The sequence below is a fragment of the Podarcis liolepis genome, assembly GCF_965112155.1.
Source record: "Podarcis liolepis genome assembly, chromosome: 5".
NCBI classification, from domain to species: Eukaryota; Metazoa; Chordata; class Lepidosauria; order Squamata; family Lacertidae; genus Podarcis; species Podarcis liolepis.
In genome coordinates this window covers 89,197,657-89,212,649 of record NC_139556.1, presented here as the reverse complement: position 1 = coordinate 89,212,649, position 14,993 = coordinate 89,197,657, and the positions used below count along the sequence as shown (strand labels likewise).

General features: G+C 45.2%; 1 protein-coding gene and 1 long non-coding RNA gene across 2 annotated transcripts in view; both read left to right on the top strand.

The window, feature by feature from the left end:
• The window catches only part of LOC310707497, a 579,039-nt gene that overhangs the window by 386,259 nt on the left and 177,787 nt on the right, over positions 1 to 14,993 (top strand). The gene's annotated exons all lie outside the window — the stretch shown is intronic.
• SPATA16 (spermatogenesis associated 16) overlaps positions 1 to 14,993 on the top strand; it is a 157,039-nt gene that overhangs the window by 66,469 nt on the left and 75,577 nt on the right. The window lies entirely within an intron of this gene.

The following is a 14,993-nucleotide window of genomic DNA, read 5'->3' as shown; positions in this document are numbered from 1 at the left end:
CTGCTGCAAGGCAGATGATCCACCACTGAGTTGCACTCTTTTCCCATTCCCTAATTTCTCCGTGTTCCTTAATTCCCAAGACAGCTTCCCTCTCGTTCCCCAGACTATTTTGAGAACCACAATCAATTCAGGAGAGGGAGAAATTCTTGCAACTCACGTTTGATTCCCAAGTTTCAAATTCATACCTCCTTAATGCGATTGTTTACATATTTTCCTATTATGGACGGTGCTGTCATACTTATGGATTTTATAAGGGGTGTGGGGATGAGAGTATGGCTCTGCTAATTAGAACTAATGAAAAGATTGTGAATCATCCATCTTGCCAATGATTAATCAGTCAAAACAATCCGTTGCCGAAATGTGCATGGGAGGGGAAAACACAGGATTCTTAGGAGAACGAAGGATATTATTATAGAAAAACAAGAGGACATTACGCTGCAATGTGCCTTCCAGCCAGTGGTGTAGCAAGGTCAGGTGGTACCCGGTACGGAAAATTTCTTGTCACCCCCCCCCCCACACACACACACTGAAATTTATTTATTTATTTGCCTGCAAAAATGGTTTGACTTTATTTCATAGCCAAAGCCAAAGTTGTTGAGCTTTTTTTGCAGAGATTGCGGCGAGGAGTCTGGCTCCAGCGGGAAGCCTGTGTGTGCCAAAGCCACAGCATCTCTCACAGACATTGAGTGCCGCTGGCATTTTGTCACACACCCCCCCCCAGAGGTGACACCCGCGGGGAACAGCACCCACTGCGCCCTCCTTGCTCTGCCCCTGCTTCCAGCATCCTCCAGCATTCCAGCTATTCCTATTTTTCTTTTCCATGTGACATTAAACATTCCATAATTACGGCACACATTCAGCTATGGGCTATTTGAGGGACTTAAAGTTCCTTGTTCTTCTGTAAACCTTGAGGTTCCTCCAAACCTGCAGATATCTCCCTCGTGTTTCTCAGTGGGACCCCACCTGGCTACAGTCGGATTATCACTCACTGATCCTTTAACAAATAACGCATGATTAAGAGGAAAGGCTGCCTTTAAGATTTTAATTTTCAGTCCCCATTACATGGATGTGCCAGAATCAAAACAATTCCACAACAAACATGTGCACCCTGCCATTGAATTCCTCACCAATTAAAACTTGCCTCTGCGAAGTAACAAAGCTGTATTTGATCCACAGACCCTCAAAGTGTCCCTGTTTTCCAGGGACAGTCCTGGATTTACAGAAGCCGTCATGGTTTCTGATTTGATCCTAGAATGTCCCGCTTTTCCTTAGCACGTCCCTATTTCCATCAGAGGAATGTTGGAGGGTATGGGGTTATGTACCCCACACCCCTGAGCCAAGGAGATAAGTAACTCTGCAACATTTAGAAGACATCTGAAGCCAGCCCTGCATAGGGAAGTTTAAAAATGTTTAATATTTTATTATGCTTTTATATATGTGGGAAGCTGCCCAGAGCAGCTGTGGCAACCCAGTCAGATGGGTGGGGTATAAATAATAAAATTACTACTATTACTATTATTATTACTATGGAATAGGACATCCCAATTTTCATTGGAGAAATGTTGGAGAGTAAGGATCAATAAACAAAACAAAGGCAAATCTTGGAAGTCATCAAACTTGATTTGGTACGCCGGCTGTTGCTTAATGCTGGTTTAAGGCATGGGTAGGCAAACTAAGACCCGGGGGCCAGATGCGGCCCAATCGCCTTCTAAATCTGGCCCACGGACAGTTTGGGAATCAGCATGTTTTTACGTGAGTAGAATATGTCATTTTATTTAAAATGCATCTCTGGGTTATTTGTGGGGCCTTCCTGGTGTTTTTACATGAGTAGAATGTGTGCTTTTATTTAAAATGCATCTCTGGGTTGTTTGTGGGGCATAGGAATTCGTTCACTATTATTTTTTCAAAAGATAGTCCGGCCCCCGAAAGGTCTGAGGGACAGTGGACCAGCCCCCTGCTGAAAAAGTTTGCTGACCCCTGGTTTAAGGCCAACAAGAATTCTTCAAAGTTGCAAAACATGAAAATATCTTAAATTCTTAAATATGTAAAACTTGGGGTTCTATCCAATGTTGCCATTGTGCTCATGCAACTGACTAGCACTTCTGCAAGGGATCTTTCCCCCTCCTCTCCTGTGCAGTTCCCTGTGCACTCTCAAAATCTGCTCCAAGGGGTTGGGGGACCCTCTGGAGCAGATTCTGTAGGTATGTGGGGAGAGGAGAGGAAAAGGAAGTCCTGCTGTGCAAGTGGAACCCTGCTCATGCAGTGCTGGATGCAATCAAATCTGTGCCCCAAAAAGTGTCTTCAGCACTGGAGATTTCCTGTTGTTGTTTAGTCGTTTAGTTGTGTCCGACTCTTCGTGACCCCCTGGACCAGAGCACACCAGGTACTCCTGTCTTCCACTGCCTCCCCCAGTTTGGTCAAACTCATGCTGGTAGCTTCGAGAACACCATCCACCCATCTCGTCCTCTGTTGTCCCCTTCTCCTTGTGCCCTCAATCTTTCCCAGCATCAGGGTCTTTTCCAGGGAGCCTTCTCTTCTCATGAGGTGGCCAAAGTATTGGAACCTCAGCTTCAGGATCTGTCCTTCCAGTGAGCACTCAGGGCTGATTTCGTTAAGAATGGATGGGTTTGATCTTCTTGCATGGAGCATATCCCTGCATATTCTGACCCAGCCTGGGAACTGGTGGTTAAAGTTGGGTAATCATCATCATCACTAGCTGCTGGTGGACTCTAGATCACATTCAGCAGGGCACTTCTTAGGCTAATCTTACAATCACTACAGGCCAGCAGAAGTGTGGGAGACACAACAGAATCCCAAGACGCTGTTCTGCAGATGTCAAACAGTGAAAATGTTGTGGGGGAGTTTCTAAATTGGGTTTGCTTTGATGGTGGGAGAGAGATGGATGAAGTAATAGGAGAGCAACTCAGAGCCTGACAGAAAGGCTAATGATTTCTCCCCCAAGTGAGATAGAGTCCCAAGCTGGCTTGTGAGGGGACTGCGACGAGGAGTTACACTAGAATTATAGCAGGAATAACATGCCCATAAAGAGGGAACGTTAAGGTTAATGTGCCGGCTGTAAATCTTTAATGAACCGACACCGGTGTCCAGAAATATCTGCCTTTGAAATTAAGAGTCAAGGTCTGTTCTTAGATATACAAGTGGAGACACTCGTAAATTTGCGGATGGGCTCTTTTGTGTGTGAATGCCTTCTCTGTGGCTGTTATCATTTCTTTCTCTCTCTCTCTCTCTCTCTCTCTCTCACACACACACACACACACACTCATGCAGTATTCATATACACATGCACCATTCCCATAGACTCATGCACACACATAACCCAATAAACTGATCAGCGGTTCAATTGTGATGCCATGTTGATTGACAGTTTGCAGAATTTTTGAGCAGCTGGAATGTTTGAACCTCTGATAATATAAAAATAATAGCAAGTATGGATATATGTGGCTTCATTTATTGACCACTTCCTATGAAAACAAAATGACTCCTTATATAAAAAGAACGTGAAAAAATTATGGGTGAAACAATTTATAAAAACAATATATAAAAAAATATGGAGGAATGCCCCCCCCCCCCGCAATTGCCTGCCGAGCAACTATACTTATATTTTACGGGCACTTGCCTGTGTCTTTTTGAACATATCTTCATAACCACAAGGACTAGCATTATTTGTTTATTTTTAAGCCAAAAAAAATGAGATTCTCGTGAATCTGTTTCAGCTGTCAGATTGACTGTGGTAATGTCTGTATGCTCAGATTTACTGGAAGTTGTTGTTGTTTAGTCGTGTCCGACTCTTCATGACCCCATGGACCAGAGCACGCCAGGCACTCCTGTCTTCCACTGCCTCCTGCAGTTTGGTCAAACTCATGCTGGTAGCTTCAAGAACACTGTCCAACCATCTCGTCCTCTGTCATCCCCTTCTCCTTGTGCCCTCCATCTTTCCCAACATCAGGGTCTTTTCCAGGGAGTATTCTCTTCTCACGAGGTGGCCAAAGTATTGGAATCTCAGCTTCAGGATCTGTCCTTCCAGTGAGCACTCGGGGCTGATTTCCTTAAGAATGGATAGGTTTAATCTTCTTGCAGTCCATGGGACTCTCAAGAGTCTCCTCCAGCACCATAATTCAAAAGCATCAATTCTTCGGCGATCAGCCTTCTTTATGGTCCAGCTCTCACTTCCATACATTACTACTGGGAAAACCATAGCTTTAACTATACGGGCCTTTGTTGGAAAGGTGATGTCTCTGCTTTTTAAGATGCTGTCTAGGTTACTGAAAGTAGAGAACGCTTTTTATGCTACCCAGTTCTACCTGGCTGCATGTCGAGAAGACGGGTAACATCAGAGGTAGGCAAAGTTGGACATCTGCTTAGCAACCCTGCAGGGCATCTATTGCCACTCTCTGAAGCTTCCTGTCCCTTGTCCTTTATGATGACGTTGATTCTTCACTGGATCCAGGAATTAGAAGTAACCCCCCACCCCACCCCGGAAATAAACCCCACCAAAACCCAAAATACAACAAACTTGAAGTATGGGTCATTCATCTCTCTTCTGATCAAAAAACATGCATGCTACCTAACTCAACTGTGTCATCATATTCATTGTTTTCTTTTTATAATCAGCCAAAACACTTGAAGCTGCGGTACCTGTGTTCAAAACACAGTTGCTTATTTTCCCCCAAGGGTGCTCTGCAAGCTAATGGCAGATACAACCTGCTATTAGAACAGATACACAGAACAGATTGGCTGGTGCACTGGTTCCATATTGCTTAATCCTGCTTTAGAAGTAAACTGCAGATTGAGCAGACCATAGTTTCCTATGTCACTCTGAATCATTTCCCTATATCTGTCAGTGACCACTTAAAATGTGAAGTTGCCCAGTAAGTGCAGAGCAATTCCCTTCAGTCACTGCACATTCTCTGGACATCTCCAACACGCTGTTAAATTTTGCTCACCATCCAAGGTTTAAATATCTTTCCTATCCGAGGCATTTGACGCTATCCAAAGCGCTGTCAGTTCTTTCATTTGGAAAGCGTTTTGAGAACCACTGAAAGCAGCTGCTCCATTCACTGATGATGTGCTTCTTCCCAGTCTGACGACAAATCTGGAACATGGATTTAGGCTATGAACCTCAGGAGCAAGCCAAACAAAAGAGACTTGACCAGCAGATGAAAACATTTGGCATCTCTGTGCTTTCATGTGACGGTGGGCTAAAAGGAGCTGCCTCCACACATAGCACTTTAAACAATCTAATTCGCTAAGACTATATTTCTCCCTGCTGTGTAAATGAAGCAGCCTTGGATCAATTGAACCTGCCAAGATATCACAGCTCTAATATCCTGTGGAAAAGTCAGAGCAGGCACATCTCTTCCTATCCTTCTGCTTTCTCTCAAAGAAACGTTTTTTTCTCTTCTTCCTTACAAAAATAAATCGCAAGCGGTGCCACCTCAGAGTCTATGGATGTCAAGCGGTCCTGACATTTTGCCAAGCGTCCATCAAATTGCACTTACAAATCTCCTCAGACTTACTCTAGCTAGAATCCTCTAAAACACAGAAAGCAAACCGATTAGAGCTAGTTAGAAAACTACGAGAACAGTTATTTGTCGTTAAATTGACAATGATGCTAAAGGGGTAAAGAGCCCACAAAGAAATATCGAGGGTAAGATGGCGACAGCAGAGCTTACATTGCTGGCATTGCGTGCTCCTATTACCTTTGATCCATCGTTCAGCAGGTTTTGCAGATTTTTAAAGCATTTAAAAGCAACAGCTGAAAACCTGAAACTATAGTGTGGGTAGGGATCACCATCGGCCACAATGCCTTAAAAATCAAACATTTTTTGAGGAAGGCGGGAGGGATATTCATGGTCTTCTATCACATATATATGTCAAACTTTACTGAGTTTTGCTGGAGGACCATGACAGAGAATAGATCCACCAGCGAGTTTTCACCTCCAACAAGAAGAAAAAGAAGGGGAGGACAGAAACGTCATGGACTGTTACCAAGAGGTATCAGAATATTGTAAGTGGACTTCTGTTCTGAGGGTGCCCAGGACAGGTAAGGCTTGGAGCATCTCCTGTCTGTTAGGCTCAGAGGCTCCAGGCAAAACCCAAGGGCCTGGAACACTTAGGTATCCAGCCCTCAAAGCCACCTTTTGAAATGTTTTCCACTAGACATGGAGTTTCAGGTATTTCCTACCAGAGCTGAAGAGGCAAGGAGACCACCGCTGGAGAGAAAAGGTCAAATAATATTTATTTATTTATTTATTTATTTATACATACATACATACATACATACATACATACATACCCCACCCATTTGGCTGGGCTTCCCCAGCCACTCTGGGCGGCTTCCAACAGAATATTAAAATACAATAGTCTATTAAACATTAAAAGCTTCCCTGAACAGGGCTGCCTTCAGATGTCTTCTAAAAGTCTGGTAGTTGTTTTTCTCTTTGACATCTGGTGGGAGGGCATTCCACAGGGAGGGCTCCACTACCGAGAAGGCCCTCTGCCTGGTTCCCTGTAACTTGGCTTCTTGCAGTGAGCGAACTGCCAGAAGGCCCCCGGAGCTGGACCTCAGTGTCCAGGTAGAACAATGGGGGTATAGACGCTCCTTCACATATACTGGACCGAGGCCGTTTAGGGCTTTAAAGGTCAGCACCAACACTTTGAATTGTGCTCGGAAATGTACTGGGAGCCAGTGTAGGTCTTTCAAGACTGGTGTTATGTGGTCTCGGCAGCCGCTCCCAGTCACCAAGTCTAGCTGCCGTATTCTGGATTAGTTGTAGTTTCCGGGTCACCTTCAAAGGTAGCCCCACATAGAGTGCATTGCAGTAGTCCAAACGGGAGATAACTAATCCAAGCGAGAGATAAACATCAACCTGATCAGCACTGAAGAGAATGGAGGCAAAGGATGCCTTTTCTGTGAACACAGAACTGAGGGGCAGGGGTGGGGAGTGACTGTGACTGTGACCTCCACCGTCCCCAGGGAAACACTCCAAAAGGACCCCTCTGCAGATTAGATCAGAGAAAGCTACCACTGACGTTCATCAGGTTCTGCTGAAGCCTGTAGGAAAGTCCAGGCTGCCTGTTATTTAATTTGACACCAGCATATGATGTCAGCCTACATGCCAAAAATACCAGTTGCTATTTCTTATGCTAGACTTGTTAGGCTTCCAACAGTCCAAGTTTCTTGTTAGTGGGTTGTGTGTGTGGTTGGTTTTTTTTTAGCTCAGAAATAACACTTGACTCAAACTGTGCTGGGCCAAGTTTTGGAGACTCCTTTGATTACTAATTGATTTTTTTTCCCCTCTCTTTACTAAAAACAACAGCAACCGAGCAATATATTACCACCACTGGCACGATTTATTTCCTTAAAGAAGATGGCAAATGCATTCATAAGATAAGAAAATGCAACAGACCTGAAATGGCAGCCCTGCCACGGTATCAGGGGGCGCACACACATCCCAAGATCAGAATAAATTTATCCGTTATAATCAATTAAATCACAGTTTTGCCATCTTAGCACAAATTGCCTACCTGCCTTGATTAGGTACATGGCACAGTCCTGTTTCTCAATGATGCTGAAAAACAGTATCTAAAACTGGCTGTTCCATTCCAGACTGTGGGAAGGGATGGCTGACCTGACGGATTGTGTGTTTGCATGCAAATATCTTCATAGTTCTGCCTGAATTGAGGCCCACAGGTATGACATTAAGAGTGTGGTGTCTCTTTTCTATGGAACATGCACATTTTTGAAATGCAAATACCACCTGCTTGGGAGGAGGCTGGTAATGATCAAGATTTTAGCAGGCAGAGAAGGGAAGTTTAACCAATGAGGGGTTCCAGTGAGTGGGACTAAGTGATAGCACTGGTGACACCAATGGGAGGATTCCCTCCCCCCGTTGAAATTTCAGTTTCCATTACTACCTCAGCAGGAGAGGAAAACCTTAAAACTCTCTCTCTTTGCCTGCTGCATTCCTGATCATTACCATACGACCTGTGGATACTTTTGAAAATTATGTATGTTAAATGGAAAGGCGCACTTTGAAGTCAGTTCTTGTCTGGCTTTGACTCCTTTGACCTGGAAGCTCAACGTCTTAGTTGCTCTGTTCTGTCGAGTCCCCAATTTATCCATTATGCCTCACGTGGGGGACATGTTATGCCTTTCTTGCAGCGCACAATGGCTGTCGTTTCTAAAGCAGCCCTGTCTTTTCTCACTGTGGTGGTTGGGGTCTTCCACTGTATTTCTCTCACTGCGACATTCTGCTTTCGGAATAGAAACATTACCGCTTATTGCACCAAGATGGGTTTCTATTTTAATGGCAACCGCTGTACAAAGAGAGAGAGAGAGAGAGGCGGCTCTGGCCCGGCAGTTAATGTTCTACTGCCTTGCAGGAGATTTATTTATTCTTCCCAGCCTTGGTCTCACACTGCCCAAGTCACCTGGGAATATGCACATTACCAAAACAGCATGCTCAGGCCCTTGTGGGACTGCCTTATTCCGCTTCTCAATGGCTTCTTTTCATATGATGAAGGTTCGGAGTTGGCAGCCTGCAAAGAGAGTTCAGGCCAGCCAGAAATATATTACTACAGCATTAAGTCACAGGGAAGCGTAAAGTCGCAGGCAGGGGAGGAAAGGATTGATCGAGCTCTGGGCTGCTACAGTTGATTGTGATTTCCCTGATTTCCCTGTAGTGGCTAAAGCAGCCTTTCCTGAGCATGGACCTTCTAGGTGTGTTCTCCTACAACTCACATCATCCTTTGTTGAAATCAGAGTAGCAAAAACGCAGCTAAGAAGTTCAAATCATATATATGACTGTGGCATTGTGGGTTAAACCACAGAGCCTAGGACTTGCTGATCAGAAGGTCAGCGGTTCGAATCCCCGCAACGGGGTGAGCTCCCATTGCTTGGTCCCTGCTCCTGCCAACCTAGCAGTTCAAAAGCACGTCAAAGTGCAAGTAGATAAATAGGTACCACTCCGGCGGGAAGGTAAACGGCGTTTCCATGCGCTGCTCTGGTTCGCCAGAAGCGGCTTAGTCATGCTGGCCACATGACCCGGAAGCTGTATGCCAGCTCCCTCGGCCAATAAAGCGAGATGAGCGCTGCAACCCCAGAATCGGGCACGACTGGACCTAATGGTCAGGGGTCCCTTTACCTTTACCTTATGACAGACACCCTTCTTAGGAGATTAAGCCAATGTCCAGACTTAAGCATTCAAAAACTCTACTTGCAGAAACTTTTAGTTATAGATGAATTAAAACATAATATTTACAGTCACATGCTTATCCATGCATAGGCTTACAATCTCTTCTGCTAACTTCCAAACAACTGTACAGTATTTTCCTCTCTTTCCAGAGCTCAGCACTCAACCTTCTGTATCTCAGTTAGACCATGTTTTGCAGCTCCTATGAGAGATTTCCACCTTTACCTTCTCTTGCAGCTTTGCTCTTTCTTTCAAGCAGAGAAGATGCTCTCCGACACTCTATTCAACTTAGCAGTGTTCACAGATTCTAAAACACAGCCATCTTGCTTCACATAAAATAGAGCAATGAAATACTTCCCATGTGACCATTGTTAGCCAATCACATGAGAACTACTAGAATTCAGTTACCATCCAATAAAATTTAAATACATAGTAATGCATATAAGCATTTACAATTTCAGTGAATTAAATTACTATACTTAACATCCTTGCCCATGCTGGCAAGGGCTGGTGAGAGCTGTAGCTCAAAACACCTGAAGGAGGATGGTGTGAAGATTGCAACTGTGCAAAAATTAGATTAACCAATAGGTGGGAACCAAACTTAAAACCACAGAGAGACCTGATCTGAATAGAGACATTGGATTCTTATCTCATTAGAAAGCTATTTTTAGCCATCTCACCCCCTTGCTTTCCTGTAAGACCAATTGCAGTCGTTAACAGTCATCAACAGGTTTACCACACCTATCAGCCAATCACCCATTCCCACCACCCTTCTGAGTAAGACTGCTCCCCACCCTCTCACTATGTATAAAGGTCTGGTGACTTCTGTTTCAGTGTATCTGAAGAAGTGTGCATGCACACGAAAGCTCATACCAATAACAAACTTAGTTGGTCTCTAAGGTGCTACTTAGGGACGCGAGTGGCGCTGTGGGTTAAACCACAGAGCCTAGGACTTGCCGATCAGAAGGTGGGCAGTTCGAATCCCCACGACGGGGTGAGCTCCCATTGCTCGGTCCCTGCTCCTGCCAACCTAGCAGTTTGAAAGCACGTCAAAGTGCAAGTAGATAAATTCTACTTCCAGCGGGAAGGTAAACGGCGTTTCCGTGCGCTGCTCTGGTTCGCCAGACGCGGCTTAGTCATGCTGGCCACATGACCCGGAAGCTGTACGCCGGCTCCCTCGGCTAATAAAGCGAGATGAGCACCACAACCACAGAGTCAGCCACGAGTGGACCTAATGGTCAGGGGTCCCTTTACCTTTACCTTTATATGACTTAGTAGTATAGAAATAAACCCTATACAGGGTGATGATGATTATACACCACCCTATACCCAGTGGAAGGACGTGGGTGGCGCTGTGGGTTAAACCACAGAGCCTAGGACTTGCCGATCAGAAGGTTGGCAGTTTGAATCCCCGTGACGGGGTGAGCTCCCGTTGCTCGGTCCCTGCTCCTGCCCACCTAGCAGTTCGAAAGCACGTCAAAGTGCAAGTAGATAAATAGGTACCACTCTGGCAGGAAGGTAAACGGCGTTTCTGTGCGCTGCTCTGGTTCGCCAGAAGTGGCTTAGTCATGCTGGTCACATGACCCGGAAGCTATACGCCGGCTCCCTCGGCCAATAAAGCGAGATGAGAGCCGCAACCCCAGAATCGGCCACGACTGGACCTAATGGTCAGGGGTCCCTTTACCTTAAGGTGCTACTGGAAGGAATTTTTTAACTTTGTTTTGACTGCACCAGACCTACCTGTAACTAGAACTGTGGGAACAAGAGTTATATTGTTATTATTAGTTATTAAATTTGCATATGGCCCTTCATCTGAAGATCACAGGGGGGGGTTACAGCATAAAAATACAAAATGAAAAGAGAAAATACGTATCATAATAACAAGAAAAAACTAATGACCCCATCCCACACAAAAAAACCATAGATTGCTTAAGGCCTGTTCATAAAGGAACATTTTTGTCTGGCGTATAAAGATATGTAATAATAATAATAATAATAATAATAATAATAATAATAATAATAATAATTTATTTGTACCCCGTCCATCTGGCTGGGTTTCCCCAGCCACTCTGGGCGGCTTCCACAAAGACCAAAAATACACTAAGATGTCACACATTAAAAACTTCCCTGTAATGAAGGCACCAGGTGAGTCTCCCCGGGGAGAGCATCGCACAAATGGGGAGCCACTGCAGAAAAGGCCCTTGCCACCTTCTGGACCTCTCATGGATGGTGCCCATTACAAAGGGTCTATAGCTAATGACTGCAGAGTCTTGGTCAGTTCTTCTTCTTATTATTATTATTCTTATTATTATTTGTTCCCCACCCTCCCCGGCCAGAGCCTGGCTCAGGGCGGCTAACACCAGTAAAATTACAGTAAAAACATAATAGGGGGGGAACCAATTTAAAATACAGGTTAAAATGCAATTTAAAATGCAGCCTCATTTTAAAAGTAGCCCATAGATCAAAACCATAAGGGAAGGGAAAAATAAGGGTCAGACTGAGTCCAAACCAAAGGCCAGGCGGAACAGCTCTGTCTTGCAGGCCCTGCGGAAAGATGTCAAGTCCTGCAGGGCCCTAGTCTCTTGTGACAGTGTTCCACCAAGTCGGGGCCAGTACTGAAAAGGCCCTGCCCTGGTTGAGACCAATCTAACCACCATACGACTTGGGACCTCCAAAATGTTGTCATTTGGGGACGTTAAGGTCCTCCACAGGGCATACCAGGAGAGGTGGTCCTTGAGGTATTGCAGTCCTGAGCCAGTGAAGGCTTTATCGTTCAGAACCAGCACTTTGAATATACTATCTGAAACTCTTTCAATACTAGTTGAAGCTTCTCAGCCATCTTCAAAGGCATCCCAAGTGGCACACTGGAAGTCAGCAGCCTATGGTAGTGACAGTCTCCTGAAGGCATCTCACCGCTAGACTAAGTAAGGGCCAGTGTATGTTCCTCTTGACAGAAAAGAACCTGGAAGCAAGGACATCCCATCTCAGGACAGGCTGCTCTCAGCAACTACGCCTACATCTCAGAGGGTCGGACTACATTTCCCTTTGGGTCCCTTCCAACTCTGCAGTTTCTATGATTCTATGAAACCCACAGACAGAGTCACTCTGAGGCTTTTGGAGACAACTGCTCCATGACAATCTGCTCTGGGAATGGTGGTGTCTGTGGAACCCCAGGAGCCAACCTGTTGCAATGGGAGTGAGAAGAAGCTAGCAGATTCCAGCTAGGCCTCAGAAGGTCAAGCCCACCTTGCACCCTCATAAAATTATTATTATTATTATTATTATTATTATTATTATTATTATTAATAATAATAATAATAATACCCTGCCCATCTGGCTGGGCTTCCCCAGCAACTCTGGGCGGCTTCCAACAAAACATTAAAATACAGTAATGCATCAAACATTAAAAGCTTCCCTAAAGAGGGCTGCCTTCAGATGTCTTCTAAAAGTCTGGTAGTTGTTTTTCTCTTTGAGGGCGTTCCACAGGGTGGGTGCCACTACCGAGAAGGCCCTCTGCCTGGTTCCCTGTAACTTGGCTTCTCGCAGTGAGGGAACCACCAGAAGGCCCTCGGAGCTGGACCTCAGTGTCCGGGCAGAACGATGGGGGTGGAGACGCTCCTTCAGGTATACTGGACCGAGGCCATTTAGGGCGTTAAAAGTCAGCACCAACACTTTGAATTGTGCTCGGAAACGTACTTACCCAGCTTTAATACAAACATTCAGGAATTAAAATAAAACACAGTAAGAAAAAAATACGTCAGAAACACGTCAATGAAAACAGAATTAAAACCAAAAAAAATCCATATGAGGATTGATCACAGACTGTTGTTTGACTCAGCCCTCTGATGTCGATGGCAAGTTAAGATATATCATATCAGCAGTGTGGTCCTTGGTTTTTGTTGCTTAGGAAATGTTATTTGGGGTGTCAAACATCACACCGTTTTGGCTCGAACACCTCTAACCTGATCTGCATGGTGAAGCTTTGACCAAAGGCCAACCAACAACAGTCCTTCTGAGAAAATAGGAACCCTGACTCTGAAAATATATATATCGCATAAATGTCTGCAAAGGGGGCTCAGAAAAACAAAGCGCAGGATCTGTCGTTGTGCCCTGTGATTGTATATCTCTTAGGGTTTTCCTCCACCCAGTGGCCAGTTGCAGCAAATGAAGCTCACTTCTGAAATCCACACTGTTCTGCTAATTTAGCTTCTTCATTCTCCTTCTAGTAAAAAGGTAAAAGGCAAAGGACCCCTGGACAGTTAAGTCCAGTCAAAGGCAACTATGGGGTTCGGTGCTCATCTTGCTTTTCAAGCCGAGAGCGCTGGTGCCTGTCCACAGGCAGCTTTCCAGGTCATGTGGTCAGCATGACTAAACCGCTTCTGGTGCAATGGAACACCGTGACAGAAAGCAAAGCGCGCGGAAATGCCATTGACTTCCCACCCCAGTGATACCTATTTATCTACTTGCACTGGTGTACTTTCAAACGGCTAGGTTGGGAGGAGCTGGGACAGAGCAACAGGAGCTCACCTCATTGCGGGGATTTGAACCGCCGACCTTCCGATCAGCAAGCCCAGGAGGCTCAGTCGTTTAGACCACTCCTTCTAGAACTCAGCTGCCTGTTCCACAAAAACTGTGCTCAAATTTCCCTTCAGTAGGCCTTTTGAAGCCAAACCAACTAGCTGTTGAGTCTGCTTTCTTCTTGAGATTCAACTGCCATTGGCACCAGATGCTTGGAAGCCACTGTAGATGCTAGGAAGCTAGGGAGGGGGAGCACAGTCCCACATGTGAAACCTTCCAATGGCAGAGATAGATGGAGCGAAGCATCCCCTCCAACATTTCTCTAATGAAAATAGGGATGTTCTAAATAATAATAATGCCCTTTCATCTGACTGGATTGCCCCAGACACTCTGGGTGGCTTCCAAAATATATAAAAACATAATAAAACAATGAACATTTAAAAGCATCCCTATACAGCCTGCCTTCAAATGTCTTCTAAAGGTTGTATAGTTACTCATTTCTGTGGCTTGGGAGGCACATAACTCCATACCCTCCGACATTTCTCCAGTGAAAATAGAGAAAATAAGAAAAGTGGGACATTCCGGGACCAAAACAGAAACCTGGACAGCTTCTGTAAATCCGGGACCATCCATAGAAAATAGGGACATTTGGAGGGTCTGGCAATGGATATGACTCTTCCTTTTGTATAGCAGGCTGCAACTCATACCAAAGTCAAGTTTGAGAGAGATAAATATATGGGCATAGATATATAAGATATGAGGGATGCGGGTGGCGCTGTGGGTTAAACCACAGAGCCTAGGACTTGCCAATCAGAAGGTCGGCCATTTGAATCCCTGCGCCGGGGTGAGCTCCCATTGCTCGGTCCCTGCTCCTGCCAACCTAGCAGTTCGAAAGCACGTCAAAGTGCAAGTAGATAAATAGGTACCACTCCGGTGAGAAGGTAAACACGGTTTCCATGCACTGCTCTAATTCGCCAGAAGCAGCTTAGTCATGCTGGCCACATGACCCGGAAGCTGTACGCCGGCTCCCTCGGCCAATAAAGCGAGATGAGTGCCACAACCCCAGAGTCGGCCACGACTGGACCTAATGGTCGGGGGTCCCTTTACCTTTATATAAGATATATCCAAGCAAGGCAAGGAATTGTTACAGTTCAGAGACACAATTCTAGCCAGGCAAAAGTATTTAAGGAGAGTTTTCAGCAGAGGTGGAGAGAAGCAGCATGGCCTAAGGGAGTCCCAAGATATGGAGGGCAATATTCA